General features: G+C 43.4%; 1 protein-coding gene across 4 annotated transcripts in view; it reads right to left on the bottom strand.

The window, feature by feature from the left end:
• The window catches only part of NR2C1 (nuclear receptor subfamily 2 group C member 1), a 358,243-nt gene extending 339,746 nt beyond the window's left edge, over positions 1-18,497 (bottom strand). For 2 of the 4 annotated variants that reach the window (XM_085653392.1, XM_085653393.1), the window contains exons 1-2: positions 18,207-18,394; positions 3,693-3,810 (exon numbers count right to left, since the gene is read on the bottom strand). The gene's annotated coding sequence lies outside the window, so the exon portion shown is untranslated. Of the gene's footprint in view, positions 1-3,692; positions 3,811-18,206 lie in introns of all 4 variants that reach the window. The other 2 variants (XM_085653389.1, XM_085653391.1) reach the window with 2 other exon arrangements.
• Between the last annotated feature and the right edge of the window lie 2,081 nt (positions 18,498-20,578).

Genomic DNA, 20,578 nt, shown 5'->3' with positions numbered 1-20,578 from the left:
TCTGGTGAACAGATTTTGGCTGAAGTTAAAGCAGGTGATATTAGCTTTGAAAGGAGTCTCAAATGGAATTAGTAGGTTCACTGTGTTTGTAAAAGAGGATTCGACCTTCCTTGCCTTCACAATGAAGAATAAGAGGACTCATTGAATCTTTCACTGGAGATGTTGCAGAGATTTTCTTGCTTAGGCAGGGTGGATTGTTCCACAATTTTTAAAAGTCTTTTCTGGTGTTTTTTCACCTGATCCAATTCCAGTTTTTTCACTGTAAAATTTAGATTTTGACAATACATTTTTTAAACTTCATCCTTCCAACTCGAAGTTGAGTCCGGTTCAGAGAGGGGCTTTGATGTCAAACTCTTTAGAAACATCTAAGTGTTTTCAATTCCTTTGTAAACCATTGTGCCCATCTTCTACATATCTGTCTTCCAAGAGATTGGAGCTAGCCTGTCCCTAATTTTGTCAATGTTTTCATTTTTTTTTCACAGTAAGATCATTTAATTCTTGTGTGTGGGAAGGCCACATAGCACCTGCAATACCTCTGAAGCAAGACAGGAGATATCACTGATGATTACGAGACTGGAGAGAGTTTATGGCACCTCTTGGAAGGGATCTGTGTCAAATTAGCCATCATACTTTGTAACAGACTAGATACAATGTGGTATGGGAAACAGAATGCATGTGACAAGGGTCACAGGGCAGGAGACAAAACAGGTGGAAGTAGAAGTGGTGAGGGAGATAAACCTTTTAATGATTGGTGAAGGATTTGGAAGTGCTGATCAAATAGATGAAGATCCTTGGTCATGATGTCTTCAATCACGACTTAGCCACTGTAGTGAACCATATCACCTAGGCAACGTGGGAGAGGCATGAAATGCTGCCCCTCCCCCTCACATTTGCCTAGGAGGACAGCAAATTCCCCATGCCATTGAAAAGCACACAGATATCAAAAACCTAACAAGAAATGCAGTGGAGATACCACCATACACACTCCCACTCTTAGACATGGTAGGGTATTAGCTACCAAACAGATCCCACTGTCCAGCATGGGTCATTAGCTACAAAACAGATACCAATGTCTAGAAAATGAGGTTCTGTTGCAGTACCCCCCCTTCCCCCAAGGTATAGGTAAGCAACCCTCTAGCAGGCCTCCCAGCCCTAAGGCAGGGTGCACTATACTACAGGTGTGGCATATCCGCATAAGCGGATATGCCCCTACAATATTAAAGTCCATTCTTAGATATTGCAAGTGCAAGGAAAGCCATAGAGAGCACATGGGTTGGGAACTCGGTAACTCGAGTTACCCAGCACCATGATGGCTTCTCTGAACCCATGAATGTTTGGATCAAAAAAATCCTCAAGAGGGATGCTTCAAAGGCCTGCCACCTTTGTAATGCTACCCCCAGCCTCTTCTGCTAGCAGCAGACGGCAGCCCCCGGTTTACACCCCCACTTTGGGTAGGAAACCCTAAAAAGAATAGGATGTGTGCCCACCTCTGCCAACTGCACCGCTTAGGTAGGAGAGGTGAGGCGTACCCCATCTTTCAGTCCCTGCCATCTTAAAGATGGGGAGACCGTGCCAATCAGGGCTAGTTCTATGCTCACAGGAGGGTAGCAAAATTGAGGGTGTAAGGTTCCCATTGGCCCTACCTGGTACTCCCCTAAATGCGCCCTTAAATTTAGTATTTAGGCGGCTCCCCCAGATCTGGAAACTAGTTCCTGCTGACTTAAGAAGGACGATGATGAAAAAGCTGTGCAGTGAAGCCTGAAGAAGACTACTGACTTGGCCCCAGCCCTACTGGCCGGCCTCCAGCTTCCAAGACCCTGCAAAAAAAGACAACGCCTGTCCTGCAGCCAGCGACTTCCAGAACCCGAGGAAGCCTGCCTGCTCTTCAACAGACTAGAGACCCCTGAGGACAGCAGATCTGTCCCCAAGAAACCTACACAGAGGACTACAGCGCCCTCTGGATCCGCGAGCCCTGTCCACTCTGCACCCAACACCTCCGGCCCGTGTCCAGGTGGACCACCGACCCAGCACAGGTTCCCCAGCGACCCTGACCTCCAGTCCAGCATTGTCTGACCCCTTCTGGACTCCAGGACGACGCCGGCAGCCTGAATCCAGAGGCTTCCCCGGACCGCGGCCGGCTCCGGTAAAAAGAATCAAACGTCTATTGACACCCCTACATCAGAAGCCCCTGGGCCTTGGTGAGCTGAACCGACGGTGCCCCTACAACCCTATACATATCTACTTACCTCTGCTGTCACTGGTCTCCTTCTTGAGGTCACAGGTCTCCTTCCTGCAGACTCGGGTGCAACGCCTGAAGCCCGTTTCTCCAAAGCAAGTTTTCCATTGAAAAGCATTGGGTGCCCGACACTGAGTTTTTACCCTGCACCCGGGCAGCCCTATGCCACTGTTGGTGTATGTCTGTTGCTGTTCTGTGCCGCCCCCCGCTTGCTCTAATCCGCAAAGTTTGGCCCCTGCAACCGAGTTACCTACCTGTAAGCAGTGTGTCTTCGAGCACCCCTAGTCCCCATTGAAATGCATTGGGCAAAACTCCGATTTTGACCTCTGCATCCGGACACTCCTGTGCCACTGGTGGTGCAGTTTTGGTACTCATCTGACTCTTGCTGACCTTTGGTCCTGAAGATTGGAACTGTAAGTTGTGTGCTTACCTGTATAACCACATTATTGTTTCCTCCATAGGATAAGATTAAACTCTTTTAAAATTGCACTGTCAACTTTTAAAAGTCTTAAGTATTTTTCCTGCAAAATGTACATACCTTATTGCAAAGAGCCTAGTCCTAAAATAAAAAGCAAACAAAGCTTATTTTTAAAAAACTGGTGTAGCTCTCCTTTTTGAGACGTGCGAGTTATTGGTCAATGTTGTGCCATAAATGTCAGCGTTGGATGCATCATACCATTTTTTGTCTTTTTTTAAACTTTCAACCATGTTGCACAGCAGACATGCGGCTGGGCAACATGGCTTAAAAGACACTGACATAGATAAATAGTGCTATTATTTGGCTTTGTTAACATTTTAAGCCATGTTTCTTTAAGACAGAGCTGGTTAAGGGGAGTAAAGGGTTAGCAACCCACACACTAAGTATCAGGCAGAAAGTCAAAAATATCATTAAATTATTAGGCACGAGAAAAATCAGATAGAATATAAGAATCAAATAAGTCTACAGGAGCCTTAGTTGCACCATAGGCTCACACAAGGCTACATGACAAGGTCACTGAGCTTGATACTTTCACAGTTCATGATTTCTAGGCAAGCGGCAGAAGGTCAATCAACAGCCACAATGTAGTAAAAAATGTTCATACTATTATAGAAATATCAAGATCACTTTCTCTTTTTATAACCTAATTGATCAGTATAAATAGATAGCTAGATGGGATGATCTCCAAAAGTAGGGGCCCACAGTAGTACGTAAGCCATGCTTCTGCAATAATAGAAATCCCAAGTTTAATTCATGAAGGAGTTTGTGCATAAGAGTGGCATTTTAGCAGCCAATGTCTGGGCAGCAATTTATAAAGAAACAAAGCTGTTTGTAGGAAATCAACTTTGTGAAACGTTAAAGGATGATAAAGATTTTAAGCTCTTAATGCAGTTACGCAGTAAGCATGCAATGAGTAGTGTCAGGAGTGGGAAGCATGAAAATAAGAGTAGCTGGTCTTTGTGGCTGTCAGTAACTCACCATAAGCAGCAGCAGAGCAGAAGGGCCATCAACCGTTCGGGAAGAAGACGTGGATAGTTGGGCTTCATTTTACGAGTACATTATGTGCGTTTCTTGTATAGAAATTCTACTTGAATCACTGGAAAGAAAAATGTTGCAGCTCAAATTTTCTATACATGATTCAGCAGATGGACAGGCACATGCAAATGAGGAAATGTAATTTCTTAATTTACCACAAACAAAGAAGCAAGCAAGCAAGCACACACAAACACACACACCCACCCCTCCCCGTGCAAATACAACCAGAATAACCAGGTATGGACAAACTAATGGCACGGTATCCAACATAAAATCAACTCATAAATGAATAGAAAAAAAAGTATTTTATCGGTGTATCTATAATTTAGTTTACGCAACCCAAAAAACAGAAAGGGTGAAGATAGGTGCATGAAGGGGCCTTTTTGCTACATCACTTATAAACACAATCCTCATCACCATCCAAAAATCCCTAAACTAGTGAGATCCACACAACATGATTCCCTCATGATCCCCCAAAGTACCTACTGTTCATCCCATCCACCAAAATACAGGACTATGCTATCACTTCGAAATTACAGTTACTTGTAATAAAAGCTGCAAGCTAACATATATGGGAATTTAATAATTTCACCAAGGTTGTGCAGATTTTGTAATGGCTACTACAATCAAAATTATCATTTGGTGCTAGAAAGTTAAATCACCAATACCTTCAGATCCTCTAAAGAAACTGCAGATCTTGTTTGCTTTGGGGAAAAAGGGGAAAAAACGCTCCTTTGTTTCATCAGATTTATTTATTTTTCAAATGTATTCTCTATGTAGGTTCTGGATCCATGATTACTATAAGGATGTAGGGTCAAACTATGCAACAATACTTTTTTGCATGGCAGACATCTCAAAAACTAATGAAGGGCTTTACATCAAACCACAAAATGCCCAATAATCAACAAAGGTATACTTTCAGGCCAGGTTTGGTGGAATTCCATCAAAAGGTTTTTGCAGTAGGTGAAAGGAAAAAATCCAAAAGGGGTTCAAACGGGTGGGAAAATGAAACTTTGTACATGCCATTCATTTAAACTCCCACCGCCCTTCCTGGCCAGATCTTCATGCAATGCAACATGCAAAAATGTACAAGTGCGCTAGTAAAGTGCCAGGTTTTGAGTAGATTCATCAAAAGACAAAGTTGTTATTAAGGTTAAAGCTAGGCATTTACATCTATTAGGTGAGCCCTGCAGGCTAACTTGTCACAAAACTTGCATTTCAAGTCAACTCTAAATGTTGGTTTTATTTTCACTGGTTCCCAGAACTGAGAGAGCAAAGAGAGTGCTATAATAGAACCTGGTTGCTGTATGCCGTTACATTTATTTCTCTGCTGCAGGTTTGGGAATAATGCGATTCTGTGGCCCTCTGCTTTTTAGGTCTCGCCTGACCCAGCGCATGCGCTGGTCTGGCGAGACTTATTGAGAGGGCTCCAAAAAGTGCTACCAGGCCAGCCTAGAGCTACAGTGCATGTGCGCGGGCGCCGCGTTTTACCGCAATTAATTCCACTTTGCATAGCCAATAGGTCTCGCATTTGGGACCTTATAAGTATTTAGTTATGCAACTGTTGCATGGCTAAACACTTATAAGGTCCCAAATGCGAGACCTATTGGCTATGCCAATGCTCGTTTCACATGATTATGGTTTTGGCGCATTTGCTACATAACACATCTTCTGCTGTACATTCTGCAATTAACAAAAAAATTGTTTCTACCCCAAGTAGATCAAAAGTAAATAAAACCTGGCAACATGTGGCACTTCACAGAAGATTAACTGATCATCTTTTATTTGCTTATTTCTATATTTTGTAGCTAAAAAATGACAATCAGGTGAATTATTTTCCCGGGAAAAAAACGACTGCAGCATAATTTGGTACTCCCCGCATAATTCCACTGGCTTTAGGTATGAGCCAAAGAAAGGGCTGAAAAGCAGGTCTGCCACCTTCCAGGTTGCACAAGTCTGGGCCGCTGCGCACTTTGTTGTGGTGGGTTGGCCCAAATGAAAACAGGACCAAGAGAGAACAAGCCAGGCTTCACAAACCACAGAACGGTACGGACACCAATTGGCTACTCAAGGCGCCTGAAGTCATGAGGTACCAGTAGGAAACAGAGAACAGAATGAGACGGTTTACTGGCCCCAGAGATTTGTTCACAGAGGTTCCAGGAATCACCCACCTGATTATTCAAATAGGCTTTAGGAGCCAACTAACCAGTCCTCACGTGTCTCGATGGCAACAAGCATAGCACTCCAATGTCATATTAGGGACATCGGGGCAAGAAAGATCTAACCAGAGGTACCATAAGCTGCCCAACCTGCCCAGCAAATGCATTCATAGAGTGCCCCAGGAGCCTAGATGGTCAAATCAGGCAAGGATCCACGAGCTGTGGTAAGGTTAGAGACTGTGTCCTATAAGAAGGTGTGCAAAATTAAAAAAAGGTTTCCACTAAGTGTTCCCAGGTTCTTTCAGCCCTGTCACACCCTAGGTGCTTATCATAGATTGCTAAAAGAGATAGTGTTATAGAGCGCTGCTGATATGGATCAGGTGGCCTACTGCAGGCTCCTGGTAGTGATTAGTTCGGAGTTAAACAGCAAAGAATATGTAAGCTTACCTCGTGGCGTTACCCAGAGTCCATGAGACCAGATAGAGTCTTTCAGTAAACTTAAATTAGACATCCATAAGGCAAACTGGCTGCAAAGGGAAAGCGTGCAAAATTGGAAAACTTGAGTGACAGTAACTCCTTAGAAGGTGGCTCTCATCTGCCATTAGTGACCTCTTATCAGACAGTTTGGTAGTTCACATCAGAGGCCATGATGAGACGCTCCACTGAGAAGCGGAAAGATGTGGGATTCTAGCCTTTCATTGAAGAAGACAATAGGCCAATCAAAAAGAATATTTCTAAACAACTCGCTGTTCGCTTCAAAAGGTCACATATACTCAAATTGAGGAATAAAGAGCATAGCGAGAAGGCAAATACTATACTTGCTGCACAATTCCATTGACAAAGGCCACTATCAGGGATATATATTAATAAGGACTGCATCTGTAAAGGATTCATGAATGACCATGAAGATCCAACTGCTGAGGAAACTGGCATCTTTAACGATATTGTTGCCCCTGACTTTACAGGGTGATTCATTAGCTAAAGAAATATTCAAAGTAATCCAGGACACAGCATCTGACAAAGCCCCTTGGTGGTTTCTATTGCCATAGACTGTCATGATCTACCAGATCACAAGACGTATATGAAATTTATACTAAAGCTGGAAAACTAAAGATCATGCTATTTGTGGACAACATTCATTCTATACAGCTGATCTCTAGAAGCTCACAGTACTAAGGCTACAAGACCAACGGGGACAAGAGCGTAAAAAAATTCTTTGTGGCCATCCTTTTGTCACAAACAAAACTTACTTGAGGACTCACTACTCATATGGGTCTTTAAGGATATTAAATCCCTTGACAAAAGGATCAACAGGTATCCTCACAATATTATGCAGGAAAATATTGTCACCACTGTTGGACTCTATGCCAGCCGCCTTCCTCTAATGGTTGAAATGTCACCTCTTCCGATGGAACAGACTGTAAAGATGGTTACCCGCCCAGATTAAAATATATTTGTGGTATGCCACATCAAAGGATCCATAGATTTTTTCTTTTACAACAGCTGATCAAATATTTTGCATTGGACATTAGAAAGACCCACTTCAGAGCCCAGACAATGTATGCTTCGACTGCCTGGTGACCTACAACTCCTGAACATGGTATCGGACTAGCAGCCCCACCAGCTCTCACTGCTTAGTTATCACTACTGTGAAGCCATAGATAAGCCTATGAGGCTTCTATTTGAAGGTAATATTTTGGAGAGCAATGGTGGCATAAGGATCCTTTACACCACCAGATGTGCCTCTCTGGACTCTACCAACTCAATTTACACTCTTTTCTCAGCCCACCACTCAGTGCAAAAATGCAATATGGCATAAACCAGGCTTTCTAATAATGGGTAACTCATCCCATTGGACTGCAATGTCAGACCTGAACATCATCTACATACAAGGTTTGTTAATCAGATTGCCGTTTGATCTTAGAGGCGCCACAAAATGGAAATACCATGTGTGGACATGGTCTCAAAAGCCACTAGTCCCTGACCTACTTTTTGGATGGAGTATTAAATACATTTTTGGGCAGTTCTTGTGCCACTGTTGGGAGAAACGTCCAACAAACACAAACTGAGTAAGAGTGGTTACCTAATACCTTTTCATGGAGATGACAAATCTAAAATGTATTCATTTAAAGATACTGTACAGAAGGAATTGGTCTCACACAATGGTGCTTAGCTGGTCTACGATCAAACTCCCACTGCTGGAGATGTAAGCAGCTGGACTCTGCTATAGTTGATATCCTCTGGTCTTGTTTAAGCTTAAACCATTACTGGGATCGTGCATAATCCCTTATCAAGTAATCTTGTGGCGACATGCCCACGTCTTCTCAGCTGGCCATACTCTATCAACACTCAGACATCCCAAGCATGACCCCTTACTCGAGAGGATGGTTTGCCACAGCTCTCATGGTAGCTGAATTATGCATCTTCAGAAAGGGGCGAACTGACTCAGAGCCCACTCTCAATAACTAGATAACAGAAGCGATGCTGGTAACATCTCATACCAGACTGATCTATTAGTTAATATGGAAGACCAAATCTTAGAGAAAATCTGGGACAAGATAGCTGGGATAATGCTTCTACTGCCCTGAAACTGAGCAACCTTGTTTGAACTAGCTGGATTTTTACTATCCAATAGCTACGTTTTTGTGAAATTTGTTTTTCTTTTCTGTAGGACCAGTTGTTACATGTCACTTTCAACCCGGTATCCTCGATTGCCTAGGTACTTTGCTCATGTTTTTGAGCATGTTTTTTACTTTATATCCCTGCCTGTTCTGATGTCATATTTTACCCTCCCTTCTATTTGTTTTGCAGTCTGACCTTTTTGGTTTTGGTCAGTCTATAATGACCATATCATTGCACGACCAAAGGTAGGACACGAGTCTCCTTATATACTAACTCTTGTAACCTACACTGATGTCCATTCACCCCTTTCTCGATCATATCACTCACCCTATAATCTTTCAGTCTTTGGTTGTTTTCCTCTCCCAGGCCTTGGTACCCTCCTTTTTGAAAGGGCAGATTTTGAGACCACCACCCCAGGACAATTAATATCAAACAAAACAAATAGGAGGATGCACATATACACAAAGCCCAACATATGAAAATGAGCACGGCCATTTGTAATATTCCTGACCACCTACTGCACCCTCCAATGTGGCTAGTTCTGAGGCCGGGTGTGAGAAAGTGCCATCTTTCTTGCATGGTATGCCCCCACTTTTTGCTTAATGTTCTTTGACTGAGTGTGCCCTGGGATCCTGCCAATCAGGTGCCCAGGGCCTATGTTCCTTCCCTAAAAACTGTGCTGAAACCCAACACCCAAATTGGCAAACCCTGGCCACATGTCAGCCCCTGGTAAATGGTACACTAGGTACACAGGGCCTTGTGACCAGGGAAGGCATCTAAGGGCTGCAGCACAGATTGTGCCTCCCTTAGAGGCCCTGTACCCTGACACAAACACACTGCCCTTGCAGGCTGAGTGTCTGGGTATAGGACAAAACAGAGAGTCGACATGGCACACATCCCTGTGTATGCCAGTGGTGTGGGTACAGGAGCATGAGCCCTGTGCCCCTACCGTACCCAGGTCCATTCCAGGGCACTGTAGGTGCAGTGCTGCCATTTAAGAGTATATGGTGCTGGGAGATAGTCAAACACGAACTCCACAGCACCATGATGGCTCCACTGACGACTGAGAAGTTTGGTATCAAACTTCTCAGCACATTAAACCCGCACTGATGCCAGTGCAGGATTTAATGTACAATGCACGACAGAGGTCATCTTAGAGATGACCCCTGAACCTAACCTACAATCCACATCTGGTCTGAGGGGCTGCCACACAGCAGACATGTTGCTGGCCCCCTGTGTAGAGAGCCATTTGCTCTCCTGGGCCTGCAACAATGCACATCCTGGGCGAGGTGCTAGGTCTCCTCCCCCAGGATGGACAGGGGAAGCTTCAAAGGCCTTTGTGAGCTTCTCCAGGCCACTTGCTGTACTCAGCAACTGGCCCCTACCGTTTCTAAACCCCCACTCTGGCGGGATGACTGGCCGGAAACCCCAAGGAAGGACAGGGGGTGTGCCAACCTCTGCCAACCCCACCCCTCAGGTGGGGGAGGAGAGGTAAAGCACATCTTCGGGCTCTCGCCATCTTGAAGATGGGGAGCCCTGCCCAATGAGGACTAGGCCAATGTCCCCCTCCCACAGGAAAGTGGCAGGATAGGGTGTGTACCCGCCCCAGGGCAGGGACCCATTGGTCCCTGCCCTTTACCTACCTGTAACCCCCTTAAATTTAGTATTTAGGGGCACCCTGAACCTTCCTTCCTTAGATCCAGATTCCGAAACAGAAAAGAAGATCAAGAAGAAAGAAGAACTGCCGTGCAGCTGCTAAAAAGAGGAAGACACCAATTGCTTTGGCCCCAGCCCCACCGGCCTGTCGACCCTCGAACCTGCTAAATCCCGGCATCTCCCGTGGCCAGCAACCTCACAAACCCCGGAGGACCTGGCTACCATGTGACTGAGCATCTGGGACTCCCACGAGCAGTGGCACTGCTCAAAGCAAGCAACTGACCCCTGGCATCATCCAGGAACCACGAACCCTGCACACTCTGCACCCGGCAAGCCTGGCCTGTGCTGGAGTGGACCAAGACCACGAGGACGTCCCCCCGGCGACTGTGACACCGCATCCGGCACCCAAGGACCCACCTCGACGCTCCTGACGATGCCTGCAGCCTCAGAACCAGGGACCCCCCTAACCGCGATCAACAGAGGGTAAGATTTCCCAACACCAAAAGGCACCCCTGCACCTGGCGCCCCCCTGTGCCCAACTCCTGGGTACCTACCTATCCTCCAACTACCCAACTTACCTCTCGAAGTGGTGGTCGCACCTGAAGAATCTTCGTCCCCGAGCTTGCAGCCGATGTTCATTCTTGAGCTTCTCCATTGCAATCCATTGAGCGCCCGAAGGCTCAAAAGCACCCTGCACCCAGCCGCCTGAGTGCCCCTGGCTGTGCAACCTCTACTCCTACCTACTTCCCCATTTGCCCTGAGCAAGTGACCAGGAGCCCAGCTCCCACAGCCGCGTGGCCTGCTAGCCAGCAGCCACCAACCAAGGGCCCCCTGCCTTCCATAGGATAACATTGGGCCTAACTCACTCTGCACCCGGCTGCCCCTGTGCCGCTGAGGGTGTTACAACTGTACTTACCTGACCCTGGGAGATCCGGAGTCTATGCCCAGAACCTTAACTCTGCCAGTCGAGTACTTACCCAAAAGCCGATAACTCACTTTTCTTCCATAGGATAACATTAACTGGTTTCACTTGAAATTTCTTTTAAGTGTGGAGTTTCTAAACTTTAAAATATACACCTAAAATCAACCGAGTAACGAAAACGGAACTACTCACCTTCTATTAGGAGAGTTCCCAGTGCTGGATCTTGGTGCCTAGCACTGACCCTGAAAAGTAATTGCAAACCATACTTACTGCTAACCCAATTTTCTTCCATAGGAAACCATTGACTGTTTTTCTGTGAAATTTCTCCTAAGTGTCGATTTTTGCAAACTACAAATATTCTTTAAAAATCGTACTAACTGTGAAAACGTAATTACTTACCTGTTTTAGATCGATGTCCCAGTGTATAACCTAACCGCATTCTATCAACTGCTTACAGGTGGTATACTAGTGCTGGATCCAGGATCCAACACTGAACCTGAAAAAGTAACCATAACCCCACTTACCTGCTAAGTGAATTTCCTCCCATAGGATAACATTGGTAATTTGATTAGAAAAAGTTTCTGTCAACTTTTAAAATAGCAAAATATTGCTTAAAAATCACAACAGTAACTAAAACGTATTTACTCACTTGTTTCCAAGAACTGAATCTAGGATCCAGTCCTGGAGTTGGAAAAGTAATCCTGAAAGTAATCAATTGCATCTAACTTAAAATTCCCATTGAGCTCAATGTATTATTGTGTTTGAAATTGTGTTGCCTATTGCAACAAACTGTAACTATTGCATTCAAGACTCAATTGCCTATTGCAAAGTATTTAACTAAAGCATCTCATTCTGAGAAAGTATATTTTGATACCAATTGTTGGTTCTAAAATAAAACAACCCTATATTTTTATATACAAACCATTGGCCCAGAGTTCAGTCCTTGAGTGTGTGAGACCATTTGCTGACTGAGTGTGTACAACAAATGCTTTACACTGTCCTCTGATACTGCCTTACTGCTCGATCAAGCTACCACTTTAGAGAGTAAGGTTATATCTAACTTTAGCCTCTGCCAAACCTCTGTGGACTCTGTACACACTGTAGCTATTTGGGAACAGTATATACAGAGTCACTTTCCTACACCAAGGGCCCCAACAGTCTACGATACCCCCTCGTGACTTGTGGCATCTCACACAGGGCTCAAGAAATATACCTTAGAGGAGACACCAGTCTACCAAAGCTAGAAGAATTGCGATTCCATCATAAATATGCAAAAGTAATAGTGATTACACAGACTTTTAAAAAGGGAATAAGCTGCTTAACTTTGCTTGTAGAAAACAGGTGGAATGAAAGACCATGGGCACTTTTTGAACTCTGACATTGAAAGAAGATAAGAGAATCAAGGACCCCAAGAGCCTTGCCACTGGAAACGTTGTTATTGTACATACGACTCATAGCCAGCGGTACATGTTATGACTGCACTGGCAAAGGGGTATTTTTATAATATAATATTTATAAAGCGAGGCCATCACATCAAAGGTATCCTGGCGCTTGCCTCTTATAAAAAAACTACTAGTCAGTCAGTGGGCCCTCGCCATTAATTGTATGGCAATAACCAGGTTTTAGGAACCATTCTATTTTGAACGGTATCCTATTTCTTAAAGGTGCTGGTAGCTTATTCCAGAGCTGTGCCACCTTAACTGAGAATGCTCATGCTCCCAGTCTTAGTTTCTGAAATTTAGGAATGCATAAAAAGATTTCTAGTGGAGGAACTTAAGTTCCTTAAAGATACATATCACTTGAATTTTCTCTGCAGGGGCATGGGAGTACAGGAGTAAAACTGATGAAACCCTGACTTGCTTGGATTGATTAAGTAAAATAAGGCCTTGGTGAGTAGGTCACAGTTAGCATCAGTGCATAAATTATTCTCTTTTTAGCAGGGCTAAATGGTGGTAATTCAAGCCCATGTTAAGCAAAATAGTGTCACATGGATTACTGCAAAAAAAAAAAAAAGCTTAAGAAGTCTTAAACTTAAGAAGAAGTTGGGAATGAGTCAAATGGATGGACATACTCTCTAAAAAGGGCAAAGTTGTGAAGCAGCAAATTGCACCACACACTGGAATAAAACGTTCCCGTTGGATCTTAGACAAGATCACAGAGCTCTAGATACAAAACATTTTTGAAACAGAGAAGACTGAGCAATTACTTGTGACCAGCAAACAGCCAACAAGAACCACATCGGAACTGTGGTGTTTATCCTTTATAGAAACCAGCACTGAAGCACAGAGATGTTCACCATCTTGGAAATTGGTGAGCCACTCCCACGTACAACACTTGTCGGTTATGATTCCCATACCCTACAACTTTGACTCATGAAAGGGTCTATGCCACAGGCTGCATCTTCAAAGAAACCATATCTGTGTCACAATGCAGAAATGTTCAAAAATCTTTCACATGCCAGTAGAAAACATTAGGTGCAGGTTTTTTTTTATAATATATATATATATATATATATATATATATATAAATATACACACACACACTGAAAAAAATATAGGTTTCAGGGACGTTATAGTTAGAAATTAGCAATTAAAAATACTTCTAAATTCACTGGAAAAAAAACACAGGTTTCAGGGACGTTATAGTTAATTGGACATTTCACTCGTACAAAGCCAGAGAAATTCAGCCGTTATAGGCAGTGCAGCTAACTATAACTCACGCCCCCGCAAAACACTGCTGATGACGTCACATATTACATCATTCATGATATGGCCAGTGACATCACTGATGACATCCAGTGACTGTGTGTTTCTGTAAAGTTTAAATATGATCGATATATATAGTGAGTGATTAAATGTGTCTTACTGAATGCACGCGTTAGTGACCAAACTGTGTGAATGTCTGTATCAGTCTGTCAGTTGGCCTTATCAGGCCACTAAATACATTTGAGACATAATGGCACTAATATTTAAGTTACAGCTGAAGAATTATGACAAAAACACACAGGCCATAGCCAAACAAGTTGACAACAGACTGCCTGAATACCTTTTGTGAGTTATGGCCGTCCCACACAATCATAATAACTGGCCCGGTTATTTACTGGTAATCTTAATTACCCTTTGTACATCTCGTCCATGTCATGGTGATTACTAATGAGGTCCAGCTCATTCGTAATGACAGGACAAGGAAGATAGAGACAGGGAAATTGTCTGCACATACCTATATATAGAGAGAATAGTTAACATGCATCAGTGTAAAATGGTGCTAAACTGTCATTGAGGGGTTTTAGTGACCTAAACAACAAGGCCACAGCCCAGGGGTTATGTAAATATCACCAATACCTCAAAATGGCAAGAGAAAAATATTATACATAACTTATTCACTGCACCTTTTTATATTACGTTTATTTAGGCGGATCTGACAAACAACGTCTGTTCCGCTATTTAGGCAATCACCTCACCCTTAAAGTGGATGGATTTATTTTGAATGGGCCGGGGCAGCTATTCCTTATCAGTGTTCTGAAGTTGGCTTTGCATCTCTACTGTTGGGAAACTTATTTGAAGTTATCTAAAAAGCTAAAAAAATATGGCTGTCCATTGCATTCGTCTAACTACCAGTCAGACTGCAGGTCAGCTTCCCGCGCCTCACTAGACCCACAAACGTTATTCAATTTTAAGTTACTGAAATTCTAGTTAGAGCTTGTGGGGAAGATGAATTCTAGTCTCAGATGGTTCGGAATTCCATAAACCCTGTTACATGATGAGGTTTCCTGTGCACTCTCCTTCCAAATGGAAAATGTTATTTAACTAATGCGTTGTGCACTTACTTACCTCTTTTCCTACCTATTACTCCCAACCCCATCTGTTCCCCTAGCTTAGGCAGTGTAAGGACCGCCTTAGCTCCCGGTGTTACTTTTCTCTTTATAGGACACAGATGCCACCAGACATAATAGTATCTCTAGTCATACCCAGAACTAGCAAAAGCCCATCAAATGCCATACTGCTGGCAGACTGTTTGCTGTAAATTTTATCAGTGAACAATAACAAGGGCCACCAGAATTATGCAGCCAGGGAGGGTCAAATTATGCGGCAGGGCTGATTAAACTATGCAGCAAGAAAAGCCAAATTATGCGGCGTAATGTGGCACATTTTATTAAAGTATTACATCATTATTTTGTCATTGTTACACTTATCACTGTAAAGGCATTGGTTGCATGTCATTTGTCTACGTCAAACATTCAATAAGCAATCAGAAAGGTGACCAGTCATGCTTTGGAAAGGGCGTTCCACTGCATGGCAACACATGTTGCTGCCCTTGGAGTCATTTTTTAACCGTTTGAGCTAGAAACAAAACTTTTTTTGTTAAATTATGCAAATAATGCAGCAGATGGTGGTTTGTGTGACAAATGTGGCAAATCTATAATTATTCAAAAAGCGCCACAGCCACACAATCACATAAATGAGGACAAGACGGCATGAAATGATCATCGTGTTTTTCAACAGACAGAGGTGCAGAACGAAACAAGGCTGAGAGTCCATTCACCCTACTGTGTTGAACAGTGATTGAACTTCTAACATGCATCTTTCCGGAGAGCATGAGGTAGCCTGGTCACCGAAGACATGCCCTCAGAATAAACCAGTTGATATAGTACATTTGGTATTAAAGGACATAATTTGACCGGTTTCAGCTTTCTCAGCAGAGTCAAGCCTTTGGAGAGCATCACTAGGGGTGTGAAATTGGTATAGCCTGACTCCAAGGGCATATTGTTAGGGGTCAAAGACAAAAAGTTTTCATGTTTATTTTATCATTGTAAATCCAGTATTTGTAAAGAGCGAACAGCTACCCGAAGGCATCCCGGCGCTGGGGGGCAGTCGGTAAGATTAAGCAAGCTATTGCCCAGAGTCATATGGTACTGGACTGACCTGCCGCCGGGGATCAAACCGTGAGCCCCAGATTCCAGAGTCAGTCGCCCTAGCTTCGGGACCAACCCCTTGCTGCAAAAAAACACTTTAGCTGCCAGTTTGCAGTACCATATAATAGATCAGGGAAGGGCACTGTCTACAGTTAAGGTAATATTTATGTCCATATGTTAATGCTGTTCGAACTTGTATTTGTGGTTTATTAATACAAAGCCTTTCTCATTAGAATGACCGCTCTAAGGAGATGTTGTAAGCTCGGACTGAAATACTGCCGACATTGGCTCTAGTGTAAAAATATGTACACATGTTTGAAAACTTTAACAATATGAGGCTGCATGCAATACTTCCAGAATGCTCTCTAACTAGATGCAAATATATGCAGAAGGTTGAAAGCAAGGTTGATATGTTTTGGTAAACTACTGTGAAATTGTAGGTTACATTTCTTTGAAGCATAGACTTAGTAAAATGAGTTGATGTATGTATGCATTTCCAAAACATATTCATAATGAAAAATAAATGCAACCAGTTTCAACAAGATAGTTGGAAACTTGAAAATAAATTAGCATTAGCAAAGCGAATGGGTCTGCTTTTGGTGGTTAGCCGTTTGGTTTGGACAATGCGTTTCTTGTTTTGATATGGTTTTTATAAAACTTTGTGGGAGGTGCTAGTCCCTCACCATTATAAATAACACTGGCAAAAAGCAATAATATTCTTGGTCTCAAAAAGCACACATTGTACAGTAGTCCCTGGAACTGAACAAAACTACTTTGTGTACCGAAATGGTCCTTACGAAAGAGCAGAAGCCAGTGATATATAAGACAGAATTCTAGTAAAAACAAAAGGTCTTGCATTACTCTAGCCCTAATTAGAGACCTAATTCTTAAAGAAAGCCATAAACTGGCACCCATGTTATATGTCCTTGCATTAGTGCAGATTTACGACTTTCAGGAATTTACAAAAGTAGGCCAGGAAATCGTACTCGTAGAAAATATTTGTTTACTGCTTTTTAGCAAGAGCAAACGTGCAGGTGTAGATTTGCTCATGCGAAAATCTGTTGAACGTGTAAATGTTCACTTTCCCTCCAACCACATTTTTCTCAACCCTAGAAGGAGTTTTACTTTTGCCATCGTCAGGAATACATTTTCAATTTTTCTCAGTACAGGAAAAGATTAGAGACATACCTCTAAAAGGGCATTACAACCCTGAAACTATTGCTTAACGCTACCTGCAGCCCAGGGCCAGACTGGCCGTAGCAGGCACCGGGCATTCCCCGATGGGCCACCAGGGTGGGGGGCTGATTCTGTTACAGGGCCGTTTTTGCAGCATAGCTGCAAAATCGCCCCTGTAACAAAATCGGCCTAAACGGGCAATGGCAAACAGCTCGACCGCTCCCAGGGGGGCCGGCCGAGCTCTTTGCCAGGGTCAGTTTTGGTTTCCAGTCCGGTCCTGTTCCAGCCCCAGCATGTAGCTCTGTGTAACAGTGGCAAATTAAGGAAATTGATACAATTAAAACCCTACTGTAGTATGGGCCCTGGCATAATCAGAAAGGCTAATTAATATCAGAGCTTTTATATCATTTGTCGCTGCACTACGTTGCACCAAAGAGACAAGTGGATTTTTTTTTATTTTTACAGGACAAGTAGATTTATAAAGCAACATGTCCCATGGACGAGATATTTTATTAAATTCCACACCTCTGCGTCACTCTCTCGTGACGGTTAAACAACCCCACAAACAAGCAAAATGCCACTCATTCACTCCAACTGGATCACCCACCCATAACAGATCCCTTGCCCTACCAAATATTTTCAATATAACAGGATTTCAACCTGCCATGCAGATTCTAAAGTACAGAAGCACTACATACTCATTCCCCATAGTGAACCTGTTTCCTAACCCCACCCGTCGGTAGCCCTTAAGGAATTTCAGCTACCTATGCATTTAGATATACTAGTGATAAATCTAAAATTAGCAAAATTCAGAGCGGCCAAGAATCTACCAGCTGCATTTGGGTACTTCCTACTAGTGAGAGACAGGCAAAGGAAGACAACTGCAGCACCCTCCTTCTTCCCTACTACACCAAACCCGCGCTGGTATGTTTGCCTTCCAGGGAAGCCTGCTTTCCTCTCACACTGGGCCTCCTCCAACAGAACATAGTCTGTGGATGTGAGCGGCTTACCTGCAGCCACTACTTGCAGCGTTCCCACTCTTTGGCAAGCTTTAGCTTCCCGGCGGAACCCGGATGTTTTTACCCCCCTTTGCCGGTCACTTTGGATCCGCAGGGTCAGAGTTCGTGACCCCTTTCCATCGGCTCCGTTGTCGAGGCACGTTACCCCACCTCCCTGACCGCTGAAGCGCCTGCGCAGTGAGCGTAGAACGGCGGTAGTACGATATGACGTCACCGAAACGCACCGAATCGGAGATACAGCCCTCGCATTTTCGTGTAATGAATGCACAAAGTGCACATTGCAAGATGGCCGATAGGACGGTGACGTAACCAAAGAGGTCGAAAAGAAACACTAGACTGCTAATTCTAACAATTTGGCGAGTCAGAAAAGAAGGCAGCCTTGGACGACATACTGCTGAAATACGAGTCTTGGAATTATTCGTTTTTAGTATGGCGCAGAAGTAAAATATAGACTTTACATCTTATCTGTTTTGTCTCATGTTTGAAAGCTCACCATTGAAAAGTAAGATCGTATGTATCGTTTAACTTTTATTTAGTTTAACATTTGTAAGGATTTTTAACAATTTAAATCTCAATATTCCAGTACAATAGACGTGTAATTATAACTTTCAGAGGGGTAGCACTCAGGCGCGCAACACCCATTGGACTCAAAGGGCCTTGCTGTTGTTTCACCCCTTCTAAGAGCCCCTGCAGCTCCACTCTGCCTATTGCTTAGCCCCCCCCCCTAGCACGCTATACAGTAGGAGAATATGTGGTTGACACATTGTATTTTTTGTTATCCTATGTGGAACCCGTTTTGGTTTCATACATAGTGATAGCGCAATAACAACAATCCACGCCGTTATTGATTTAGCAAAAAAGGTTACTTTATGACAGGTAAACTGATAAAACTGCTTCTTAAAGCAAAAACGTATTATGACAAAATCCACATTGTCATTACGTTTTAAAACATTTTATCGTGAATAGAAACCAAACTATTCCCAACAAAACTTTCAGAAAATACCCCATGTACTGCACAATCCCATCATTTCCTTTCCCCTCCTTACATTTTTCCTAACAAGCTTTTCGTCCACCCTCCTCCCACCCCAGAGGGAAGGATAAGCCCGCTCCAGACTATCCAAACCTCCCCAAAAGCGCCACCCAGGAAAACCAAAGAGTTTTCCTAAGAGTTTTCCTGGCCCCACCCCAAGAACCTGCGGAAAAAACAAACTTTACTTTTAATTTTTATTACACCAAAGATTTTCATTCCAAATTCCGCCAGCAAATCCCTCAACTCCATAATATAATATGCTTGACCTATTTGGGACAAATGTACCCCATCCTCCCGGAAGAGATGCTTCTCAGCGCTTGTGATGTTTTCATGGGTCAAGACCTTAATACCCATTGCATGACAAAAGTTTTGCATTGCTTTAGCTTTCTGCAAGCCTTCTCCACCGCAGTGTGATTGTGAGCCCCCCTCCAATGATGCCTGTAAATAAATTCTGTCCATACCAGTGTCGTAATCACCCAATAGTTCTTTATCACTGCTGAGTCCAATTTCATTTGCTTTAAGAGGTATAAACCCGACAATGGTACTAGATCGTTTTCACCTAAGTGAATGATTAATAAATCCGGAAAACCTCTTTCAGATGATAATTCTGACAGCATGGAAAACAAACCTTCCCACCTCATCCCACCTTTGCCTTTCCAGAGGACCTCGTGGCCTTTGCTGGGAAGTCCAAGCGCTCTGCCATAAATCTGCCGCTCTGCAAATGTGGCTGACCATTTAATGAAGGAGTGGCATAAAATCCATGTATGCATTTTCGTAGATAACTCGACCTAGGCGGAAAAAACAAAATTAGACTGCAGCCTTGTAATAAATAATTGTTATTATTTTCTGACATAACGAAAACAACAAGCAGATTTCCACCTACCAATCCTTTTAATGTTCTCCCCACCCAAACCCAATCTTGCCGCTTCAGTAGCAGCCCCTATTGGGAAAGAGTGAGTCCCAAACAGTAAGGGTTTTTTCCCAACCAAGGTCAAGGATTTCCGCAAAACAGCCAATAAATGATCGCTGGTAATTTTATCCCCATTATGATGCCGAAATATAGCCCCATGCTGAAAATCAGGAGAACTTGCGAATGACTCCCATTCCCCAAGAGGGCAACATTCCTGTACACCACTACCATTTAAATGAATCCATGTGCCCTTGCCCAATTGATCAGTTTTAGATTTCCCCAACAGAATCCTCAATGTCCCTCGTTGAACATGAATGTCACTGGTCTGAATACCCATTTGATCCCTCATTCCCAACAATTCTGAAACTCTAAAAGCCCCAAAAAATAACCATATCATACAAAGTCTAAAACGAGAAACCTCCC

This window comes from Triturus cristatus, chromosome 4_1 (assembly GCF_964204655.1).
Source record: "Triturus cristatus chromosome 4_1, aTriCri1.1, whole genome shotgun sequence".
In the NCBI taxonomy this organism is placed as follows: domain Eukaryota; kingdom Metazoa; phylum Chordata; class Amphibia; order Caudata; family Salamandridae; genus Triturus; species Triturus cristatus.
This window is presented reverse-complemented; position numbering and strand designations above follow the sequence as displayed.